This window comes from Oncorhynchus nerka, linkage group LG2, assembly GCF_034236695.1.
Source record: "Oncorhynchus nerka isolate Pitt River linkage group LG2, Oner_Uvic_2.0, whole genome shotgun sequence".
Lineage (NCBI taxonomy): Eukaryota > Metazoa > Chordata > Actinopteri > Salmoniformes > Salmonidae > Oncorhynchus > Oncorhynchus nerka.
In genome coordinates, this window is record NC_088397.1 from 95,644,142 (window position 1) to 95,670,882 (window position 26,741).

The window sequence follows — 26,741 nt, forward strand, 5'->3', positions numbered from 1 at the left end:
GCTAACCTTACTAAAGCCTGCTAACCTTACTAAAGCCTGCTAACCTTACTAAAGCCTGCTAACCTTACTAAAGCCTGCTAACCTTATTAAAGCATGCTAACCTTACTAAAGCCTGCTAACCTTACTAAAGCATGCTAACCTTACTAAAGCATGCTAACCTTACTAAAGCATGCCAACCTTACTAAAGCCTGGTAACCTTAATAAAGCCTGCTAACCTTACTAAAGCCTGCTAACCTTACTAAAGCCTGGTAACCTTACTAAAGCCTGCTAATCTTACTAAAGCATGCTAACCTTACTAAAGCCTGCTAACCTTACTAAAGCCTGGTAACCTTACTAAAGCATGCTAACCTTACTAAAGCCTGCTAACCTTACTAAAGCATGCTAACCTTACTAAAGCATGCTAACCTTACTAAAGCATGCCAACCTTACTAAAGCATGCTAACCTTACTAAAGCATGCCAACCTTACTAAAGCCTGCTAACCTTACTAAAGCCTGGTAACCTTACTAAAGCCTGCTAACTGTACTAAAGCCTGCTAACCTTACTAAAGCCTGCTAACCTTACTAAAGCATGCTAACCTTACTAAAGCATGCCAACCTTACTAAAGCCTGCTAACCTTACTAAAGCCTGCTAACCTTACAAAAGCCTGCTAACCTTACTAAAGCCTGGTAACCTTACTAAAGCCTGGTAACCTTACTAAAGCATGCTAACCTTCTAAAGCCTGCTAACCTTACTAAAGCATGCTAACCTTACTAAAGCCTGCTAACCTTACTAAAGCATGCCAACCTTACTAAAGCCTGCTAACCTTACTAAAGCCTGCTAACCTAACTAAAGCATGCTAACCTTACTAAAGCCTGGTAACCTTACTAAAGCCTGGTAACCTTACTAAAGCATGCTAACCTTACTAAAGCCTGCTAACCTTACTAAAGCATGCTAACCTTACTAAAGCCTGCTAACCTTACTAAAGCCTGCTAACCTTACTAAAGCCTGGTAACCTTACTAAAGCCTGCTAACCTTACTAAAGCCTGGTAACCTTACTAAAGCCTGCTAACCTTACTAAAGCCTGCTAACCTTACTAAAGCCTGCTAACCTTACTAAAGCCTGCTAACCTTACTAAAGCCTGGTAACCTTACTAAAGCCTGCTAACCTTACTAAAGCCTGGTAACCTTACTAAAGCCTGGTAACCTTACTAAAGCAGGCTAACCTTACTAAAGCCTGGTAACCTTACTAAAGCCTGGTAACCTTACTAAAGCAGGCTAACCTTACTAAAGCATGCTAACCTTACTAAAGCCTGGTAACCTTACTAAAGCATGCTAACTGCTAACCTTACTAAAGCATGCTAACCTTACTAAAGCCTGGTAATCTTACTAAATCATGCTAACCTTACTAAAGCCTGGTAACCTTACTAAAGCCTGGTAACCTTACGAAAGCCTGGTAACCTTACTAAAGCCTGGTAACCTTACTAAAGCATGCTAACCTTACTAAAGCCTGCTAACCTTACTAAAGCATGCTAACCTTACTAAAGCCTGCTAACCTTACTAAAGCATGCTAACCTTACTAAAGCCTGGTAACCTTACTAAAGCCTGCTAACCTTACTAAAGCCTGGTAACCTTACTAAAGCCTGGTAATCTTACTAAAGAATTCTAACCTTACTAAAGCCTGGTAACCTTACTAAAGCCTGGTAACCTTACTAAAGCCTGCTAACCTTACTAAAGCCTGGTAACCTTACTAAAGCCTGCTAAACTTACTAAAGCATGCTAACCTTACTAAAGCCTGCTAACCTTACTAAAGCCTGGTAACCTTACTAAAGCATGCTAACCTTACTAAAGCCTGCTAACCTTACTAAAGCCTGCTAACCTTACTAAAGCCTGGTAACCTTACTAAAGCCTGGTAACCTTACTAAAGCATTCTAACATTACTAAAGCCTGGTAACCTTACTAAAGCCTGGTAACCTTACTAAAGCCTGGTAACCTTACTAAAGCCTGCTAACCTTACTAAAGCCTGCTAACCTTACTAAAGCCTGGTAACCTTACTAAAGCCTGCTAACCTTACCAAAGCTAACCTTACTAAAGCCTGCTAACCTTAAAAGCATGCTAACCTTACTAAAGCCTGGTAACCTTTCTAAAGCCTGGTAACCTTACTAAAGCCTGCTAACCTTACTAAAGCATGCTAACCTTACTAAAGCCTGCTAACCTTACTAAAGCCTGCTAACCTTACTAAAGCCTAAAGCTAACCTTACTAAAGCCTGCTAACCTTATTAAAGCATGCTAACCTTACTAAAGCCTGCTAACCTTACTAAAGCATGCTAACCTTACTAAAGCATGCTAACCTTACTAAAGCATGCCAACCTTACTAAAGCCTGGTAACCTTAATAAAGCCTGCTAACCTTACTAAAGCCTGCTAACCTTACTAAAGCCTGGTAACCTTACTAAAGCCTGCTAATCTTACTAAAGCATGCTAACCTTACTAAAGCCTGCTAACCTTACTAAAGCATGCTAACCTTACTAAAGCCTGCTAACCTTACTAAAGCATGCTAACCTTACTAAAGCATGCTAACCTTACTAAAGCATGCTAACCTTACTAAAGCATGCTAACCTTACTAAAGCATGCCAACCTTACTAAAGCCTGCTAACCTTACTAAAGCCTGCTAACCTTACTAAAGCCTGCTAACCTTACTAAAGCCTGGTAACCTTACTAAAGCCTGGTAACCTTACTAAAGCATGCCAACCTTACTAAAGCATGCTAACCTTACTAAAGCATGCTAACCTTACTAAAGCCTGGTAACCTTACTAAAGCCTGCTAACTGTACTAAAGCCTGCTAACATTTACATTTAAGTCATTTAGCAGACGCTCTTATCCAGAGCGACTTACAAATTGGTGCATTCACCTTATGACCTCCAGTGGAACAGTAGTGCATCTAAATCTTTTCAGGGGAGGGGGTGAGAGGGATTACTTTATCCTATCCTAGGTATTCCTTAAAGAGGTTGGGTTTCAGGTGTCTCCGGAAGGTGGTGATTGACTCCGCTGTCCTGGCGTCGTGAGGGAGTTTGTTCCACCATTGGGGGCCAGAGCAGCGAACCTTTTGACTGGGCTGAACGGGAACTGTACTTCCTCAGTGGTAGGGAGGCGAGCAGGCCAGAGGTGGATGAACGCAGTGCCCTTGTTTGGGTGTAGGGCCTGATCAGAGCCTGGAGGTACTGAGGTGCCGTTCCCCTCACAGCTCCGTAAAGCACCATGGTCTTGTAGCGGATGCGAGCTTAACTGGAAGCCAGTGGAGGGAGCGGAGGAGCGGGGTGACGTGAGAGAACTTGGGAAGGTTGAACACCAGACGGGCTGCGGCGTTCTGGATGAGTTGTAGGGGTTTAATGGCACAGGCAGGAGCCCAGCCAACAGCGAGTTGCAGTAATCCAGACGGGAGATGACAAGTGCCTGGATTAGGACCTGCGCCGCTTCCTGTGTGCCTGGGTCGTAATGTTGTAGAGCATGAACCTACAGGAACGGGCCACCGCCTTGATGTTAGTTGAGAACGACAGGGTGTTGTCCAGGATCACGCCAAGGTTCTTAGCGCTCTGGGAGGAGGACACAATGGAGTTGTCAACCGTGATGGCGAGATCATGGAACGGGCAGTCCTTCCCGGGAGGAAGAGCAGTTCCGTCTTGCCGAGGTTCAGCTTGAGGTGGTGATCCGTCATCCACACGGATATGTCTGCCAGACATGCAGAGATGCGATTCGCCACCTGGTCATCAGAAGGGGGAAAGGAGAAGATTAATTGTGTGTCGTCTGCATAGCAATGATAGGAGAGACCATGTGAGGTTATGACAGAGCCAAGTGACTTGGTGTATAGCGAGAATAGGAGAGGGCCTAGAACAGAGCCCTGGGGGACACCAGTGGTGAGAGCACGTGGTGTGGAGACGGATTCTCGCCACGCCACCTGGTAGGAGCGACCTGTCAGGTAGGACGCAATCCAAGCGTGGGCCGCGCCCTTACTAGATGCCCAACTCGGAGAGGGTGGAGAGGAGGATCTGATGGTTCAAGTATCGAAGGCAGCCGATAGGTCTAGAAGGATGAGAGCAGAGGAGAGAGAGAGTTAGCTTTAAGTGCGGAGCGCCTCCGTGATACAGAGAAGAGCAGTCTCAGTTGAATGACTAGTCTTGAAACCTGACTGATTTGGATCAAGAAGGTCATTCTGAGAGAGATAGCGGGAGAGCTGGCCAAGGACGGCACGTTCAAGAGTTTTGGAGAGAAAAGAAAGAAGGGATACTGGTCTGTAGTTGTTGACATCGGAGGGATCGAGTGTAGGTTTTTCAGAAGGGGTGCAACTGCTCTCTTGAAGACGGAAGGGACGTAGCCAGCGGTCAGGGATGAGTTGATGAGCGAGGTGAGGTAGGGGAGGAGGTCTCCGGAAATGGTCTGGAGAAGAGAGGAGGGGATAGGGTCAAGCGGGCAGGTTGTAGGGCGGCCGGCCGTCACAAGACGGTAAGATTTCATCTGGAGAGAGAGGGGAGAAAGAGGTCAGAGCACAGGGTAGGGCAGTGTGAGCAGAACTTGTCGTTTGACTTAGCAAAGCCGGATGTCGTCGACCTTCTTTTCAAAATGGTTGACGAAGTCATCTGCAGAAGGGAGGAGGGGGAGGGGGAGGGAGGATTCAGGAGGGAGGAGAAGGTTGCAAAGAGCTTCCTAAAGGCAGATGCTAATTTAGAGTGGTAGAAAGTGGCTTTAGCAGCAGAGAAAAGAGGAAAATGTAGAGAGGAGGGAGTAAAGGATGTCAGGTCCGCAGGGAGGCTTTTCCTCCATTTCCGCTCGGCTGCCCGGAGCCCTGTTCTGTGAGCTCGCAATGAGTCGTCGAGCCACGGAGCGGGAGGGGAGGACCGAGCCGGCCTGGAGGATAGGGGACATAGAGAGTCAAAGGATGCAGAAAGGGAGGAAAGGAGGGTTGAGGAGGCAGAATCAGGAGATAGGTTGGAGAAGGTTTGAGCAGAAAGAGATGATAGGATGGAAGAGGAGAGAGTAGCGGGGGAGACCTTACGGCGCGATACCATCCGAGTAGGGGCAGTGTGGGAAGTGTTGGATGAGAGCGAGAGGGAAAAGGATACAAGGTAGTGGTCGGAGACTTGGAGGGGAGTTGCAACGAGGTTAGTGGAAGAACAGCATCTAGTAAAGATGAGGTCGAGCGTATTTCCTGCCTTGTGAGTAGGGGGAAGGTGAGAGGGTGAGGTCAAAAGAGGAGAGGAGTGGAAAGAAGGAGGCAGAGAGGAATGAGTCAAAGGTAGGCGTGGGGAGGTTAAAGTCGCCCAGAACTGTGAGAGGTGAGCTCAGTAAAGGAGCTTATCAAGGCATCAAGCTCATTGATGAACTCTCCGAGGGAACCTGGAGGGCGATAAATGATAAGGATGTTAAGCTTGAAAGGGCTGGTAACTGTGACAGCATGGAATTCAAAGGAGGCGATAGACAGATGGGTAAGGGGAGAAAGAGAGAATGACCACTTGGGAGAGATGAGGATCCGGTGCCACCACCCCGCTGACCAGAAGCTCTCGGGGTGTGCGAGAACACGTGGGCAGACGAAGAGAGAGCAGTAGGAGTAGCAGTGTTGTCTGTGGTGATCCATGTTTCCGTCAGTGCCAAGAAGTCGAGGGACTGGAGGGAGACATAGGCGGAGATGAACTCTGCCTTGTTGGCCGCAGATCGGCAGTTCCAGAGGCTACCGGAGACCTGGAACTCCACGTGGGTCGTGCGCGCTGGGACCACCAGATTAGGGTGGCCGCGCCACGCTGTGGAGCGTTTGTATGGTCTGTGCAGAGGAGAGAACAGGGATAGACAGACACATAGTTGAGAGGCTACACAAGAGGCTACGCTAATGCAAAGGAGATTGGAATGACAAGTGGACTACGTCACGAGTGTTCAGAGAGTTAAGCTTACGTAAAGAATCTTATTGACTAAAATGATTAAAATGATACAGTACTGCTGAAGTAGGCTAGCTGGCAGAGGCTGCGTTGTTGACTAAGTAGGCTAGTTGGCATTGGCTGCGTTGTTGACACTACACTAATCAAGTCGTTCCGTTGAGTGTAATAGTTTCTACTGTGCTGCTATTCGGGGCATGGCTAGCTAGCAGTGTTGATTACGTTACGTTGCGTTAAAAGAACGACAATAGCTGGCTAACCTAACCTAGGAAGTCGCTCTAGACTACACAATTATCTTTGATACAAAGACGCTGTGTAGCTAGCTATGTAGCTAGCTAATCAAACAAATCAAGCCGTTGTACTGTAATGAAATGAAATGAAAAATGTGATACTACCTGTGGAGCGAAGCGAAATGCGACCGGATTGTTGAGTGCAGAAGTTCTGTTCGGTAGACGTTGGCTAGCTGTTGGCTAGCTAGCAGAGTCTCCTATGTTAAGGACGACATAAAACTACACACTCTGAACTACACAATTATCTTGGGTACGAAGACAGCAAAGACAACTATGTAGCTAGCTAACACTACACTAATCAAGTCGTTCAGTTGAGTGTAATAGTTGTGCTGCTAATCGGTAGACGGTGGACTAGCTAACGGTGGACGTTAGCTAGCTGGCTAGCTGCAGCTGCTGGCTAGCTAACCTTACTAAAGCCTGCTAACCTTACTAAAGCCTGCTAACCTTACTAAAGCCTGCTAACTGTACTAAAGCCTGCTAACCTTACTAAAGCCTGCTAACCTTACTAAAGCCTGCTAACCTTACTAAAGCCTGCTAACCTTACTAAAGAATGCTAACCTTACTAAAGCCTGCTAACCTTACTAAAGCCTGGTAACCTTACTAAAGAATGCTAACCTTACTAAAGCCTGCTAACCTTACTAAAGCATGCTAACCTTACTAAAGCATGCTAACCTTACTAAAGCATGCCAACCTTACTAAACCCTGCTATCCTTACTAAAGCCTGCTAACCTTACTAAAGCCTGGTAACCTTACTAAAGCCTGGTAACCTTACTAAAGCATGCTAACCTTACTAAAGCCTGCTAACCTTACTAAAGCCTGGTAACCTTACTAAAGCCTGGTAACCTTACTAAAGCATGCTAACCTTACTAAAGCCTGCTAACCTTACTAAAGCATGCTAACCTTACTAAAGCCTGCTAACCTTACTAAAGCAGGCTAACCTTACTAAAGCATGCTAACCTTACTAAAGCATGCCAACCTTACTAAAGCCTGGTAATCTTACTAAAGCCTGCTAACCTTACTAAAGCCTGCTAACCTTACTAAAGCCTGGTAACCTTACTAAAGCCTGCTAATCTTACTAAAGCATGCTAACCTTACTAAAGCCTGCTAACCTTACTAAAGCCTGGTAACCTTACTAAAGCATGCTAACCTTACTAAAGCCTGCTAACCTTACTAAAGCATGCTAACCTTACTAAAGCCTGCTAACCTTACTAAAGCATGCTAACCTTACTAAAGCCTGGTAACCTTACTAAAGCCTGCTAACCTTACTAAAGCCTGGTAACCTTACTAAAGCCTGGTAATCTTACTAAAGAATTCTAACCTTACTAAAGCCTGGTAACCTTACTAAAGCCTGGTAACCTTACTAAAGCCTGCTAACCTTACTAAAGCCTGGTAACCTTACTAAAGCCTGCTAAACTTACTAAAGCATGCTAACCTTACTAAAGCCTGCTAACCTTACTAAAGCCTGGTAACCTTACTAAAGCATGCTAACCTTACTAAAGCCTGCTAACCTTACTAAAGCCTGCTAACCTTACTAAAGCCTGGTAACCTTACTAAAGCCTGGTAACCTTACTAAAGCATTCTAACATTACTAAAGCCTGGTAACCTTACTAAAGCCTGGTAACCTTACTAAAGCCTGCTAACCTTACTAAAGCCTGCTAACCTTACTAAAGCCTGGTAACCTTACTAAAGCCTGCTAACCTTACTAAAGCATGCTAACCTTACTAAAGCCTGCTAACCTTACTAAAGCATGCTAACCTTACTAAAGCCTGCTAACCTTACTAAAGCATGCTAACCTTACTAAAGCCTGGTAACCTTACTAAAGCCTGCTAACCTTACTAAAGCCTGGTAACCTTACTAAAGCCTGGTAATCTTACTAAAGAATTCTAACCTTACTAAAGCCTGGTAACCTTACTAAAGCCTGGTAACCTTACTAAAGCCTGCTAACCTTACTAAAGCCTGGTAACCTTACTAAAGCCTGCTAAACTTACTAAAGCATGCTAACCTTACTAAAGCCTGCTAACCTTACTAAAGCCTGGTAACCTTACTAAAGCATGCTAACCTTACTAAAGCCTGCTAACCTTACTAAAGCCTGCTAACCTTACTAAAGCCTGGTAACCTTACTAAAGCCTGGTAACCTTACTAAAGCATTCTAACATTACTAAAGCCTGGTAACCTTACTAAAGCCTGGTAACCTTACTAAAGCCTGGTAACCTTACTAAAGCCTGCTAACCTTACTAAAGCCTGCTAACCTTACTAAAGCCTGGTAACCTTACTAAAGCCTGCTAACCTTACTAAAGCATGCTAACCTTACTAAAGCCTGCTAACCTTATTAAAGCATGCTAACCTTACTAAAGCCTGGTAACCTTTCTAAAGCCTGGTAACCTTACTAAAGCCTGCTAACCTTACTAAAGCATGCTAACCTTACTAAAGCCTGCTAACCTTACTAAAGCCTGCTAACCTTACTAAAGCCTGCTAACCTTACTAAAGCCTGCTAACCTTATTAAAGCATGCTAACCTTACTAAAGCCTGCTAACCTTACTAAAGTATGCTAACCTTACTAAAGCATGCTAACCTTACTAAAGCATGCCAACCTTACTAAAGCCTGGTAACCTTAATAAAGCCTGCTAACCTTACTAAAGCCTGCTAACCTTACTAAAGCCTGGTAACCTTACTAAAGCCTGCTAATCTTACTAAAGCATGCTAACCTTACTAAAGCCTGCTAACCTTACTAAAGCATGCTAACCTTACTAAAGCCTGCTAACCTTACTAAAGCATGCTAACCTTACTAAAGCATGCTAACCTTACTAAAGCATGCTAACCTTACTAAAGCATGCTAACCTTACTAAAGCATGCCAACCTTACTAAAGCCTGCTAACCTTACTAAAGCCTGCTAACCTTACTAAAGCCTGCTAACCTTACTAAAGCCTGGTAACCTTACTAAAGCCTGGTAACCTTACTAAAGCATGCCAACCTTACTAAAGCATGCTAACCTTACTAAAGCATGCTAACCTTACTAAAGCATGCCAACCTTACTAAAGCCTGCTAACCTTACTAAAGCCTGGTAACCTTACTAAAGCCTGCTAACTGTACTAAAGCCTGCTAACCTTACTAAAGCCTGCTAACCTTACTAAAGCCTGCTAACCTTACTAAAGCCTGCTAACTGTACTAAAGCCTGCTAACCTTACTAAAGCCTGGTAACCTTACTAAAGCCTGCTAAACTTACTAAAGCATGCTAACCTTACTAAAGCCTGCTAACCTTACTAAAGCCTGGTAACCTTACTAAAGCATGCTAACCTTACTAAAGCCTGCTAACCTTACTAAAGCCTGCTAACCTTACTAAAGCCTGGTAACCTTACTAAAGCCTGGTAACCTTACTAAAGCATTCTAACATTACTAAAGCCTGGTAACCTTACTAAAGCCTGGTAACCTTACTAAAGCCTGCTAACCTTACTAAAGCCTGCTAACCTTACTAAAGCCTGGTAACCTTACTAAAGCCTGCTAACCTTACTAAAGCATGCTAACCTTACTAAAGCCTGCTAACCTTATTAAAGCATGCTAACCTTACTAAAGCCTGGTAACCTTTCTAAAGCCTGGTAACCTTACTAAAGCCTGCTAACCTTACTAAAGCATGCTAACCTTACTAAAGCCTGCTAACCTTACTAAAGCCTGCTAACCTTACTAAAGCCTGCTAACCTTACTAAAGCCTGCTAACCTTATTAAAGCATGCTAACCTTACTAAAGCCTGCTAACCTTACTAAAGCATGCTAACCTTACTAAAGCATGCTAACCTTACTAAAGCATGCCAACCTTACTAAAGCCTGGTAACCTTAATAAAGCCTGCTAACCTTACTAAAGCCTGCTAACCTTACTAAAGCCTGGTAACCTTACTAAAGCCTGCTAATCTTACTAAAGCATGCTAACCTTACTAAAGCCTGCTAACCTTACTAAAGCCTGGTAACCTTACTAAAGCATGCTAACCTTACTAAAGCCTGCTAACCTTACTAAAGCATGCTAACCTTACTAAAGCATGCTAACCTTACTAAAGCATGCCAACCTTACTAAAGCCTGCTAACCTTACTAAAGCCTGCTAACCTTACTAAAGCCTGCTAACCTTACTAAAGCCTGGTAACCTTACTAAAGCCTGCTAACCTTACTAAAGCATGCCAACCTTACTAAAGCATGCTAACCTTACTAAATCATGCTAACCTTACTAAAGCATGCCAACCTTACTAAAGCCTGCTAACCTTACTAAAGCCTGGTAACCTTACTAAAGCCTGCTAACTGTACTAAAGCCTGCTAACCTTACTAAAGCCTGCTAACCTTACTAAAGCCTGCTAACCTTACTAAAGCATGCTAACCTTACTAAAGCATGCTAACCTTACTAAAGCATGCTAACCTTACTAAAGCATGCCAACCTTACTAAAGCATGCCAACCTTACTAAAGCCTGGTAACCTTACTAAAGCCTGCTAACCTTACTAAAGCCTGGTAACCTTACTAAAACCTGGTAACCTAAAAACCTGGTAACCTTACTAAAGCCTGCTAACCTTACTAAAGCCTGGTAACCTTACTAAAGCCTGGTAACCTTACTAAAGCCTGCTAACCTTACTAAAGCATGCTAACCTTACTAAAGCATGCCAACCTTACTAAAGCCTGCTAACCTTACTAAAGCCTGCTAACCTTACTAAAGCCTGGTAACCTTACTAAAACCTGGTAACCTTACTAAAACCTGGTAACCTTACTAAAGCCTGCTAACCTTACTAAAGCCTGGTAACCTTACTAAAGCCTGGTAACCTTACTAAAGCCTGCTAACCTTACTAAAGCATGCTAACCTTACTAAAGCATGCCAACCTTACTAAAGCCTGCTAACCTTACTAAAGCCTGGTAACCTTACTAAAGCCTGGTAACCTTACTAAAGCATGCTAACCTTCTAAAGCCTGCTAACCTTACTAAAGCATGCTAACCTTACTAAAGCCTGCTAACCTTACTAAAGCATGCCAACCTTACTAAAGCCTGCTAACCTTACTAAAGCCTGCTAACCTAACTAAAGCATGCTAACCTTACTAAAGCCTGGTAACCTTACTAAAGCCTGGTAACCTTACTAAAGCCTGCTAACCTTACTAAAGCCTGCTAACCTTACTAAAGCCTGGTAACCTTACTAAAGCATGCTAACCTTACTAAAGCCTGGTAACCTTACTAAAGCCTGGTAACCTTACTAAAGCCTGGTAATCTTACTAAATCATGCTAACCTTACTAAAGCCTGGTAACCTTACTAAAGCCTGGTAACCTTACGAAAGCCTGGTAACCTTACTAAAGCCTGGTAACCTTACTAAAGCATGCTAACCTCACTAAAGCCTGCTAACCTTACTAAAGCATGCTAACCTTACTAAAGCCTGCTAACCTTACTAAAGCATGCTAACCTTACTAAAGCCTGGTAACCTTACTAAAGCCTGCTAACCTTACTAAAGCCTGGTAACCTTACTAAAGCCTGGTAATCTTACTAAAGAATTCTAACCTTACTAAAGCCTGGTAACCTTACTAAAGCCTGGTAACCTTACTAAAGCCTGCTAACCTTACTAAAGCCTGGTAACCTTACTAAAGCCTGCTAAACTTACTAAAGCATGCTAACCTTACTAAAGCCTGCTAACCTTACTAAAGCCTGGTAACCTTACTAAAGCATGCTAACCTTACTAAAGCCTGCTAACCTTACTAAAGCCTGCTAACCTTACTAAAGCCTGGTAACCTTACTAAAGCCTGGTAACCTTACTAAAGCATTCTAACATTACTAAAACCTGGTAACCTTACTAAAGCCTGGTAACCTTACTAAAGCCTGGTAACCTTACTAAAGCCTGCTAACCTTACTAAAGCCTGCTAACCTTACTAAAGCCTGGTAACCTTACTAAAGCCTGCTAACCTTACTAAAGCATGCTAACCTTACTAAAGCCTGCTAACCTTATTAAAGCATGCTAACCTTACTAATGCCTGGTAACCTTTCTAAAGCCTGGTAACCTTACTAAAGCCTGCTAACCTTACTAAAGCATGCTAACCTTACTAAAGCCTGCTAACCTTACTAAAGCCTGCTAACCTTACTAAAGCCTGCTAACCTTACTAAAGCCTGCTAACCTTATTAAAGCATGCTAACCTTACTAAAGCCTGCTAACCTTACTAAAGCATGCTAACCTTACTAAAGCATGCTAACCTTACTAAAGCATGCCAACCTTACTAAAGCCTGGTAACCTTAATAAAGCCTGCTAACCTTACTAAAGCCTGCTAACCTTACTAAAGCCTGGTAACCTTACTAAAGCCTGCTAATCTTACTAAAGCATGCTAACCTTACTAAAGCCTGCTAACCTTACTAAAGCCTGGTAACCTTACTAAAGCATGCTAACCTTACTAAAGCCTGCTAACCTTACTAAAGCATGCTAACCTTACTAAAGCATGCTAACCTTACTAAAGCATGCTAACCTTACTAAAGCATGCTAACCTTACTAAAGCATGCCAACCTTACTAAAGCCTGCTAACCTTACTAAAGCCTGCTAACCTTACTAAAGCCTGCTAACCTTACTAAAGCCTGGTAACCTTACTAAAGCCTGGTAACCTTACTAAAGCATGCCAACCTTACTAAAGCATGCTAACCTTACTAAAGCATGCTAACCTTACTAAAGCATGCCAACCTTACTAAAGCCTGCTAACCTTACTAAAGCCTGGTAACCTTACTAAAGCCTGCTAACTGTACTAAAGCCTGCTAACCTTACTAAAGCCTGCTAACCTTACTAAAGCCTGCTAACCTTACTAAAGCATGCTAACCTTACTAAAGCATGCTAACCTTACTAAAGCATGCCAACCTTACTAAAGCATGCCAACCTTACTAAAGCCTGGTAACCTTACTAAAGCCTGCTAACCTTACTAAAGCCTGGTAACCTTACTAAAACCTGGTAACCTTACTAAAACCTGGTAACCTTACTAAAGCCTGCTAACCTTACTAAAGCCTGGTAACCTTACTAAAGCCTGGTAACCTTACTAAAGCCTGCTAACCTTACTAAAGCATGCTAACCTTACTAAAGCATGCCAACCTTACTAAAGCCTGCTAACCTTACTAAAGCCTGCTAACCTTACAAAAGCCTGCTAACCTTACTAAAGCCTGGTAACCTTACTAAAGCCTGGTAACCTTACTAAAGCATGCTAACCTTCTAAAGCCTGCTAACCTTACTAAAGCATGCTAACCTTACTAAAGCCTGCTAACCTTACTAAAGCATGCCAACCTTACTAAAGCCTGCTAACCTTACTAAAGCCTGCTAACCTAACTAAAGCATGCTAACCTTACTAAAGCCTGGTAACCTTACTAAAGCCTGGTAACCTTACTAAAGCATGCTAACCTTACTAAAGCCTGCTAACCTTACTAAAGCATGCTAACCTTACTAAAGCCTGCTAACCTTACTAAAGCCTGCTAACCTTACTAAAGCCTGGTAACCTTACTAAAGCCTGCTAACCTTACTAAAGCCTGGTAACCTTACTAAAGCCTGCTAACTGTACTAAAGCCTGCTAACCTTACTAAAGCCTGCTAACCTTACTAAAGCCTGGTAACCTTACTAAAGCATGCCAACCTTACTAAAGCCTGGTAACCTTACTAAAGCCTGGTAACCCTACTAAAGCATGCTAACCTTACTAAAGCCTGGTAACCTTACTACAGCCTGCTAACCTTACTAAAGCCTGCTAACCTTACTAAAGCCTGCTAACCTTACTAAAGCCTGGTAACCTTACTAAAGCATGCTAACCTTACTAAAGCCTGGTAACCTTACTAAAGCATGCTAACCTTACTAAAGCCTGGTAATCTTACTAAAGCATGCTAACCTTACTAAAGCCTGGTAACCTTACTAAAGCCTGGTAACCTTACGAAAGCCTGGTAACCTTACTAAAGCCTGGTAGTGTACCTTACTATACTGAACAAAAATATGAAGGAAACATGCAACCTTTTCAAAGATTTTACTGAGGTACAGTTCATATAAGGAAATTGTTCATTTTTAAATTAACTCATTAGGCCCTAATCTATGGATTTCACAGGACTGGGAATACAAATATGCATCTGTTGGTCACAGATACCTTTAAAAAAGAAAGTAGGGGCGTGGATCAGAAAACCAGTCAGTATCTGGTATGACCACCATTTGTCTCATGCAGCACAACACATCTCCTTCACATAGAGTTGATCAGGATGTTGATTGTGGCCTGTGGAATGTTGTCTCACTCCTCTTCAATGACTGTGTGAAGTTGCTGGAAATTGGTGGAACTGGAACATGCTGTCGTACACATCGATCCAGAGCATCCCAAACATGCTCAATGGGTGACAGGTCTGGTGAGTACGCAGGCCATGGAAGAACTGGGACATTTTCAGCTTCCAGGAATTGTGTACTGATCCTTGCGACATGGAGCCGTGCATTATGGGGCAGATAGCCTAGTGGTTAGAGCATTGGGTCGGTAACCAAAAGGTTGCTAGATTGAATCCCTGAGCTGACAAGGTAAAAATCTGTAGTTCTGCCCCTGAAAAAGGCAGTTAACCCACTGTTCCCTCGGTAGGCAGTCATAAGAATTTGTTCTTAACTGACTTGCCTAGTTAAATAAAGGCAATATTTATATATATATATATATATATATATATATATACTTATCCTGCTGAAACATGAGGTGATGGCTGCAGATGAAAAACATGAAAATGGGTCTAAAGGATTTTGTCATGGTATCTCTGTGCATTCAATTTGCCTTTGATAAAATGCAATAGTGTTCGTTATCTAGTGGCTTATGCCTGCCTATACCATAACCACCATCACCATGGGGCACTCTGCCCATACCATAACCACCACCATGGGGCACTCTGCCCATACCATAACCATCACCATGGGGCACTCTGCCCATACCATAACCACCACCATGGGGCACTCTGCCCATACCATAACCACCACCATGGGGCACTCTGTCCATACCATAACCACCACCATGGGGCACTCTGTCCATACCATAACCACCACCATGAGGCACTCTGTCTATACCATAACCACCACCACCACCACCATGGGGCACTCTGTCCATACCATAACCACCACCATGGGACACTCTGCCCATACCATAACCACCACCATGAGGCACTCTGTCTATACCATAACCACCACCACCACCACCATGGGGCACTCTGTCCATACCATAACCACCACCATGGGACACTCTGCCCATACCATAACCACCACCATGGAGCACTCTGTCCATACCATAACCACCACCATGGGGCACTCTGTCCATACCATAACCACCACCATGAGGCACTCTGTCTATACCATACCCACCACCACCACCATGGGGCACTCTGTTCATACCATAACCACCACCATGGGGCACTCTGTACATACCATAACCACCACCATGAGGCACTCTGTCCATACCATAACCACCACCACCACCATGGGGCACTCTGTTCATACCATAACCACTACCATGAGGCACTCTGTCCATACCATAACCACCACCATGGGGCACTCTGTCCATACCATAACCACCACCATGAGGCACTCTGTCCATACCATAACCACCACCATGGGGCACTCTGTCCATACCATAACCACCACCATGGGGCACTCTGTCCATACCATAACCACCACCATGAGGCACTCTGTCCATACCATAACCACCACCATGGGGCACTCTGTCCATACCATAACCACCACCATGGGGCACTCTGTTCATACCATAACCACCACCATGGGGCACTCTGTACATACCATAACCACCACCATGAGGCACTCTGTCCATACCATAACCACCACCACCACCATGGGGCACTCTGTTCATACCATAACCACTACCATGAGGCACTCTGTCCATACCATAACCACCACCATGGGGCACTCTGTCCATACCATAACCACCACCATGAGGCACTCTGTCCATACCATAACCAACACCATGGGGCACTCTGTCCATACCATAACCACCACCATGAGGCACTCTGTCCATACCATAACCACCACCATGGGGCACTCTGTCCATACCATAACCACCACCATGGGGCACTCTGTCCATACCATAACCACCACCATGAGGCACTCTGTCCATACCATAACCACCACCATGGGGCACTCTGTCCATACCATAACCACCACCATGGGGCACTCTGTCCATACCATAACCACCACCATGGGGCACTCTGTTCATACCATAACCACCACCATGAGGCACTCTGTCCATACCATAACCACCACCACCACCATGGGGCACTCTGTTCATACCATAACCACCACCATGGGGCACTCTGTCCATACCATAACCACCACCATGGGGCACTCTGTCCATACCATAACCACCACCATGGGGCACTCTGTCCATACCATAACCACCACCACCATGGGGCACTCTGTCCATACCATAACCACCACCACCATGGGGCACTCTGCCCATACCATAACCACCACCACCATGGGGCACTCTGCCCATACCATAACCACCACCATGGGGCACTCTGTCCATACCATAACCACCACCATGGGGGACTCTGTCCATACCATAACCACCACCATGGGGCACTCTGTTCATACCATAACCACCACCATGGGGCACTCTGCCCATACCATAACCACCACCACCACCATGGGGCACTCTGTCCATAACATAACCACCACCATGGGGCACTCTGTCCATACCATAACCACATTTACATTTACATTTAAGTCATTTAGCAGACGCTCTTATCCAGAGCGACTTACAAATTGACCACCACCACCATGGGGCACTCTGCCCATACCATAACCACCACCATGGGGCACTCTGCCCATACCATAACCGCCACCATGGGGCACTCTGTCCATACCATAACCACCACCATGGGGCACTCTGTCCATACCATAACCACCACCATGGGGCACTCTGTCCATACCATAACCACCACCATGGGGCACTCTGTCCATCCCATAACCACCACCATGTGGCACTCTGTCCATACCATAACCACCACCATGGGGCACTCTGTCCATACCATAACCACCACCATGGGGCACTCTGCTCATACCATAACCACCACCATGGGGCACTCTGTCCATACCATAACCACCACCACCACCATGGGGCACTCTGCCCATACCATAACCACCACCACCATGGGGCACTCTGTCCATACCATAACCACCACCATGGAGCACTCTGCCCATACCATAACCACCATACCATACCATACCATACCATAACCACCACCACTCTGCCCATACCATAACCACCACCATGGGGCACTCTGTTCATACCATAACCACCACCATGGGGCACTCTGTTCATACCATAACCACCACCACCACCATGGGGCACTCTGTTCATACCATAACCACCACCATGAGGCACTCTGTCCATACCATAACCACCACCATGGAGCACTCTGTCCATACCATAACCACCACCATGGGGCACTCTGTTCATACCATAACCACCACCATGGGGCACTCTGTTCATACCATAACCACCACCATGGGGCACTCTGTCCATACCATAACCAACACCACCATGGGGCACTCTGTCCATACCATAACCACCACCACCATGGGGCACTCTGCCCATACCATAACCACCACCATGGGGCACTCTGTCCATACCATAACCACCACCATGGGGCACTCTGTTCATACCATAACCACCACCACCACCATGGGGCACTCTGTCCATACCATAACCACCACCATGGGGCACTCTGTCCATACCATAACCACCACCATGGGGCACTCTGTCCATACCATAACCACCACCATGGGGCACTCTGTCCATACCATAACCACCACCATGGGGAACTCTGTCCATACCATAACCACCACCATGGGGCACTCTGTTCATACCATAACCACCACCATGGGGCACTCTGTCCATACCATAACCACCACCATGGGGCACTCTGTCCATACCATAACCACCACCACCACCATGGGGCACTCCGCCCATACCATAACCACCACCATGGGGCACTCTGTTCATACCATAACCACCACCACCACCATGGGGCACTCTGTCCATACCATAACCACCACCACCATGGGGCACTCTGTCCATACAATAACCACCACCACCATGGGGCACTCTGTCCATACCATAACCACCACCATGGGGCACTCTGTCCATACCATAACCACCACCACCACCATGGGGCACTCTGCCCATACCATAACCACCACCATGGGGCACTCTGTCCATACCATAACCACCACCATGGGGCACTCTGTCCATACCATAACCACCACCATGGGGCACTCTGTCCATACCATAACCACCACCATGGGGCACTCTGTCCATACCATAACCACCACCACCACCATGGGGCACTCTGTCCATACCATAACCACCACCACCACCATGGGGCACTCCGCCCATACCATAACCACCACCACAATGGGGCACTCTGTCCATGCCATAACCACCACCATGGAGCACTCTGCCCATACCATAACCACCATACCATACCATACCATAACCACCACCACTCTGCCCATACCATAACCACCACCATGGGGCACTCTGTTCATACCATAACCACCACCACCACCATGGGGCACTCTGTCCATACCATAACCACCACCATGGGGCACTCTGCCCATACCATAACCACCACCATGGGGAACTCTGCCCATACCATAACCACCACAACCATGGGGCACTCTGTCCATACCATAACCACCACCATGGGGCACTCTGCCCATACCATAACCACCATACCATACCATAACCACCACCACTCTGTTCATACCATAACCACCACCATGGGGCACTCTGTCCATACCATAACCACCACCATGGGGCACTCTGTCCATACCATAACCACATTCACATTTACATTTAAGTCATTTAGCAGACGCTCTTATCCAGAGCGACTTACAAATTGACCACCACCACCATGGGGCACTCTGCCCATACCATGACCACCACCATGGGGCACTCTGCCCATACCATAACCACCACCATGGGGCACTCTGCCCATACCATGACCACCACCATGGGGCACTCTGCCCATACCATAACCACCACCATGGGGCACTCTGCCCATACCATGACCACCACCATGGGGCACTCTGTCCATACCATAACCACCACCATGGGGCACTCTGTCCATACCATAACCATAACCACCACCATGGGGCACTCTGTCCATACCATAACCACCACCATGGGGCACTCTGTCCATACCATAACCATAACCACCACCATGGGGCACTCTGTCAATACCATAACCACCACCACCACCATGGGGCACTCTGTCCATACCATAACCACCACCACCACCATGGGGCACTCCGCCCATACCATAACCACCACCACCATGGGGCACTCTGTCCATGCCATAACCACCACCATGGGGCACTCTGTCCATACCATAACCACCACCATGGGGCACTCTGTCCATACCATAACCACCACCATGGGGCACTCTGTCCATACCATAACCACCACCATGGGGCACTCTGTCCATACCATAACCACCACCACCACCATGGGGCACTCTGTCCATACCATAACCACCACCACCACCATGGGGCACTCCGCCCATACCATAACCACCACCACAATGGGGCACTCTGTCCATGCCATAACCACCACCATGGAGCACTCTGCCCATACCATAACCACCATACCATACCATACCATAACCACCACCACTCTGCCCATACCATAACCACCACCATGGGGCACTCTGTTCATACCATAACCACCACCACCACCATGGGGCACTCTGTCCATACCATAACCACCACCATGGGGCACTCTGCCCATACCATAACCACCACCATGGGGAACTCTGCCCATACCATAACCACCACAACCATGGGGCACTCTGTCCATACCATAACCACCACCATGGGGCACTCTGCCCATACCATAACCACCATACCATACAATAACCACCACCACTCTGTTCATACCATAACCACCACCATGGGGCACTCTGTCCATACCATAACCACCACCATGGGGCACTCTGCCCATACCATGACCACCACCATGGGGCACTCTGCCCATACCATAACCACCACCATGGGGCACTCTGCCCATACCATGACCACCACCATGGGGCACTCTGTCCATACCATAACCACCACCATGGGGCACTCTGTCCATACCATAACCATAACCACCACCATGGGGCACTCTGTCCATACCATAACCACCACCATGGGGCACTCTGTCCATACCATAACCATAACCACCACCATGGGGCACTCTGTCAATACCATAACCACCACCACCACCATGGGGCACTCTGTCCATACCATAACCACCACCACCACCATGGGGCACTCCGCCCATACCATAACCACCACCACCATGGGGCACTCTGTCCATGCCATAACCACCACCATGGAGCACTCTGCCCATACCATAACCACCATACCATGCCATAACCACCACCACTCTGCCCATACCATAACCACCACCATGGGGCACTCTGTTCATACCATAACCACCACCACCATGGGGCACTCTGTCCATACCATAACCACCACCATGGGGCACTCTGCCCATACCATAAACACCACCATGGGGAACTCTGCCCATACCATAACCACCACAACCATGGGGCACTCTGTCCATACCATAACCACCACCATGGGGCACTCTGCCCATACCATAACCACCATACCATACCATAACCACCACCACTCTGTTCATACCATAACCACCACCATGGGGCACTCTGTCCATACCATAACCACCACCATGGGGCACTCTGTCCATACCATAACCACATTTACATTTACATTTAAGTCATTTAGCAGACGCTCTTATCCAGAGCGACTTACAAATTGACCACCACCACCATGGGGCACTCTGTCCATACCATAACCACCACAACCATGGGGCACTCTGTCCATACCATAACCACCACCATGGGGCACTCTGTCCATACCATAACCACCACCATGGAGCACTCTGCCCATACCATAACCACCATACCATACCATACCATAACCACCACCACTCTGCCCATACCATAACCACCACCATGGGGCACTCTGTCCATACCATAACAACCACCATGGGGCACTCTGTTCATACCATAACCACCACCATGGGGCACTCTGTCCATATCATAACCACCACCATGGGGCACTCTGTCCATACCATAACCACCACCATGGGGCACTCTGCCCATACCATAACCACCACCATGGGGCACTCTGCTCATACCATAACCACCACCATGGGGCACTCTGTCCATACCATAACCACCACCATGGGGCACTCTGTCCATACCATAACCACCACCATGGGGCACTCTGTCCATACCATAACCACCACCATGGGGCACTCTGTTCATACCATAACCACCACCATGGGGCACTCTGTCCATACCATAACCACCACCATGGGGCACTCTGTCCATACCATAACCACCACCATGGGGCACTCTGTTCATACCATAACCACCACCATGGGGCACTCTGTCCATACCATAACCACCACCACCATGGGGCACTCTGTCCATACCATAACCACCACCATGGGGCACTCTGTTCATACCATAACCACCACCACCATGGGGCACTCTGCCCATACCATAACCACCATACCATACCATACCATAACCACCACCACTCTGCCCATACCATAACCACCACCATGGGGCACTCTGTTCATACCATAACCACCACCACCACCATGGGGCACTCTGTCCATACCATAACCACCACCATGGGGCACTCTGTCCATACCATAACCACCACCATGGGGCACTCTGTTCATACCATAACCACCACCATGGGGCACTCTGTCCATACCATAACCATCACCATGGGGCACTCTGTCCATACCATAACCACCACCATGGGGCACTCTGTTCATACCATAACCACCACCATGGGGCACTCTGTCCATACCATAACCACCACCATGGGGCACTCTGTCCATACCATACCACTCTGCCCATACCAAAACCACCACCATGGGGCACTCTGTTCATACCATAACCACCACCACCACCATGGGGCACTCTGTCCATACCATAACCACCACCATGGGGCACTCTGTTCATACCATAACCACCACCATGGGGCACTCTGTCCATACCATAACCACCACCATGGGGCACTCTGTCCATACCATAACCACCACCATGGGGCACTCTGTCCATACCATAACCACCACCATGGGGCACTCTGTTCATACCATAACCACCACCATGGGGCACTCTGTCCATACCATAACCACCACCATGGGGCACTCTGTCCATACCATAACCACCACCATGGGGCACTCTGTCCATACCATAACCACCACCATGGGGCACTCTGTCCATACCATAACCACCACCATGGGGCACTCTGTCCATACCATAACCACCACCATGGGGCACTCTGCCCATACCAAAACCACCACCATGGGGCACTCTGTTCATACCATAACCACCACCACCACCATGGGGCACTCTGTCCATACCATAACCACCACCATGGGGCACTCTGTTCATACCATAACCACCACCATGGGGCACTCTGTCCATACCATAACCACCACCATGGGGCACTCTGTTCATACCATAACCACCACCACCATGGGGCACTCTGTCCATACCATAACCACCACCACCATGGGTCACTCTGCCCATACCATAACCAACATCACCATGGGGCTCTCTGCCCATACCATAACCACCACCATGGGGCACTCTGTCCATACCATAACCACCACCATGGGGCACTCTGTTCATACCATAACCACCACCACCATGGGGCACTCTGTCCATACCATAACCACCACCACCACCATGGGGCACTCTGTCCATACCATAACCACCACCATGGGGCACTCTGTCCATACCATAACCACCACCATGGGGCACTCTGTTCATACCATAACCACCACCACCATGGGGCACTCTGTCCATACCATAACCACCACCACCACCATGGGGCAGTCTGTCCATACCATAACCACCACCATGGGGCACTCTGTTCATACCATAACCACCACCACATTTACATTTTACATTTAAGTCATTTAGCAGACGCTCTTATCCAGGCGACTTCACCACCATGGGGCACTCTGTCCATACCATAACCACCACCACCATGGGGCACTCTGTCCATACCATAACCACCACCATGGGGCACTCTGTCCATACCATAACCACCACCATGGGGCACTCTGTCCATACCATAACCACCACCATGGGGCACTCTGTCCATACCATAACCACCACCATGGGGCACTCTGTCCATACCATAACCACCACCACCACCATGGGGCACTCTGTCCATACCATAACCACCACCACCACCATGGGGCACTCCGCCCATACCATAACCACCACCACCATGGGGCACTCTGTCCATGCCATAACCACCACCATGGAGCACTCTGCCCATACCATAACCACCATACCATACCATACCATAACCACCACCACTCTGCCCATACCATAACCACCACCATGGGGCACTCTGTTCATACCATAACCACCACCACCACCATGGGGCACTCTGTCCATACCATAACCACCACCATGGGGCACTCTGCCCATACCATAACCACCACCATGGGGAACTCTGCCCATACCATAACCACCACAACCATGGGGCACTCTGTCCATACCATAACCACCACCATGGGGCACTCTGCCCATACCATAACCACCATACCATACCATAACCACCACCACTCTGTTCATACCATAACCACCACCATGGGGCACTCTGTCCATACCATAACCACCACCATGGGGCACTCTGTCCATACCATAACCACATTCACATTTACATTTAAGTCATTTAGCAGACGCTCTTATCCAGAGCGACTTACAAATTGACCACCACCACCATGGGGCACTCTGTCCATACCATAACCACCACAACCATGGGGCACTCTGTCCATACCATAACCACCACCATGGGGCACTCTGTTCATACCATAACCACCACCACCATGGGGCACTCTGTCCATACCATAACCACCACCACCATGGGGCACTCTGCCCATACCATAACCAACATCACCATGGGGCTCTCTGCCCATACCATAACCACCACCATGGGGCACGATGTCCATACCATAACCACCACCATGGGGCACTCTGTTCATACCATAACCACCACCATGGGGCACTCTGTCCATACCATAACCACCACCATGGGGCACTCTGTCCATACCATAACCACCACCATGGGGCACTCTGTCCATACCATAACCACCACCATGGGGCACTCTGTCCATACCATAACCACCACCATGGGGCACTCTGCCCATACCAAAACCACCACCATGGGGCACTCTGTTCATACCATAACCACCACCACCACCATGGGGCACTCTGTCCATACCATAACCACCACCATGGGGCACTCTGTTCATACCATAACCACCACCATGGGGCACTCTGTCCATACCATAACCACCACCATGGGGCACTCTGTTCATACCATAACCACCACCACCATGGGGCACTCTGTCCATACCATAACCACCACCACCATGGGGCACTCTGCCCATACCATAACCAACATCACCATGGGGCTCTCTGCCCATACCATAACCACCACCATGGGGCACTCTGTCCATACCATAACCACCACCATGGGGCACTCTGTTCATACCATAACCACCACCACCATGGGGCACTCTGTCCATACCATAACCACCACCACCACCATGGGGCACTCTGTCCATACCATAACCACCACCATGGGGCACTCTGTCCATACCATAACCACCACCATGGGGCACTCTGTTCATACCATAACCACCACCACCATGGGGCACTCTGTCCATACCATAACCACCACCACCACCATGGGGCACTCTGTCCATACCATAACCACCACCATGGGGCACTCTGTTCATACCATAACCACCACCACCACCATGGGGCACTCTGTCCATACCATAACCACCACCACCATGGGGCACTCTGTCCATACAATAACCACCACCACCATGGGGCACTCTGTCCATACCATAACCACCACCATGGGGCACTCTGTCCATACCATAACCACCACCATGGGGCACTCTGCCCATACCATAACCACCACCATGGGGCACTCTGTCCATACCATAACCACCACCATGGGGCACTCTGTCCATACCATAACCACCACCATGGGGCACTCTGTCCATACCATAACCACCACCATGGGGCACTCTGTCCATACCATAACCACCACCACCATGGGGCACTCCGCCCATACCATAACCACCACCACCATGGGGCACTCTGTCCATGCCATAACCACCACCATGGAGCACTCTGCCCATACCATAACCATGGGGCATACCATACCATAACCACCACCACTCTGCCCATACCATAACCACCACCATGGGGCACTCTGTTCATACCATAACCACCACCACCACCATGGGGCACTCTGTCCATACCATAACCACCACCATGGGGCACTCTGCCCATACCATAACCACCACCATGGGGAACTCTGCCCATACCATAACCACCACAACCATGGGGCACTCTGTCCATACCATAACCACCACCACCACCATGGGGCACTCCGCCCATACCATAACCACCACCACCATGGGGCACTCTGTCCATGCCATAACCACCACCATGGAGCACTCTGCCCATACCATAACCACCATACCATACCATACCATAACCACCACCACTCTGCCCATACCATAACCACCACCATGGGGCACTCTGTTCATACCATAACCACCACCACCACCATGGGGCACTCTGTCCATACCATAACCACCACCATGGGGCACTCTGCCCATACCATAACCACCACCATGGGGAACTCTGCCCATACCATAACCACCACAACCATGGGGCACTCTGTCCATACCATAACCACCACCATGGGGCACTCTGCCCATACCATAACCACCATACCATACCATAACCACCACCACTCTGTTCATACCATAACCACCACCATGGGGCACTCTGTCCATACCATAACCACCACCATGGGGCACTCTGTCCATACCATAACCACATTCACATTTACATTTAAGGGACGCTCTTATCCAGAGCGACTTACAAATTGACCACCACCACCATGGGGCACTCTGTCCATACCATAACCACCACAACCATGGGGCACTCTGTCCATACCATAACCACCACCATGGGGCACTCTGTTCATACCATAACCACCACCACCATGGGGCACTCTGTCCATACCATAACCACCACCACCACCATGGGGCACTCTGTCCATACCATAACCACCACCATGGGGCACTCTGTCCATACCATAACCACCACCATGGGGCACTCTGTTCATACCATAACCACCACCACCATGGGGCACTCTGTCCATACCATAACCACCACCACCACCATGGGGCACTCTGTCCATACCATAACCACCACCATTGGGCACTCTGTTCATACAATAACCACCACCACCACCATGGGGCACTCTGTCCATACCATAACCACCACCACCATGGGGCACTCTGTCCATACAATAACCACCACCACCACCATGGGGCACTCTGTCCATACCATAACCACCACCATGGGGCACTCTGTTCATACCATAACCACCACCACCATGGGGCACTCTGTCCATACCATAACC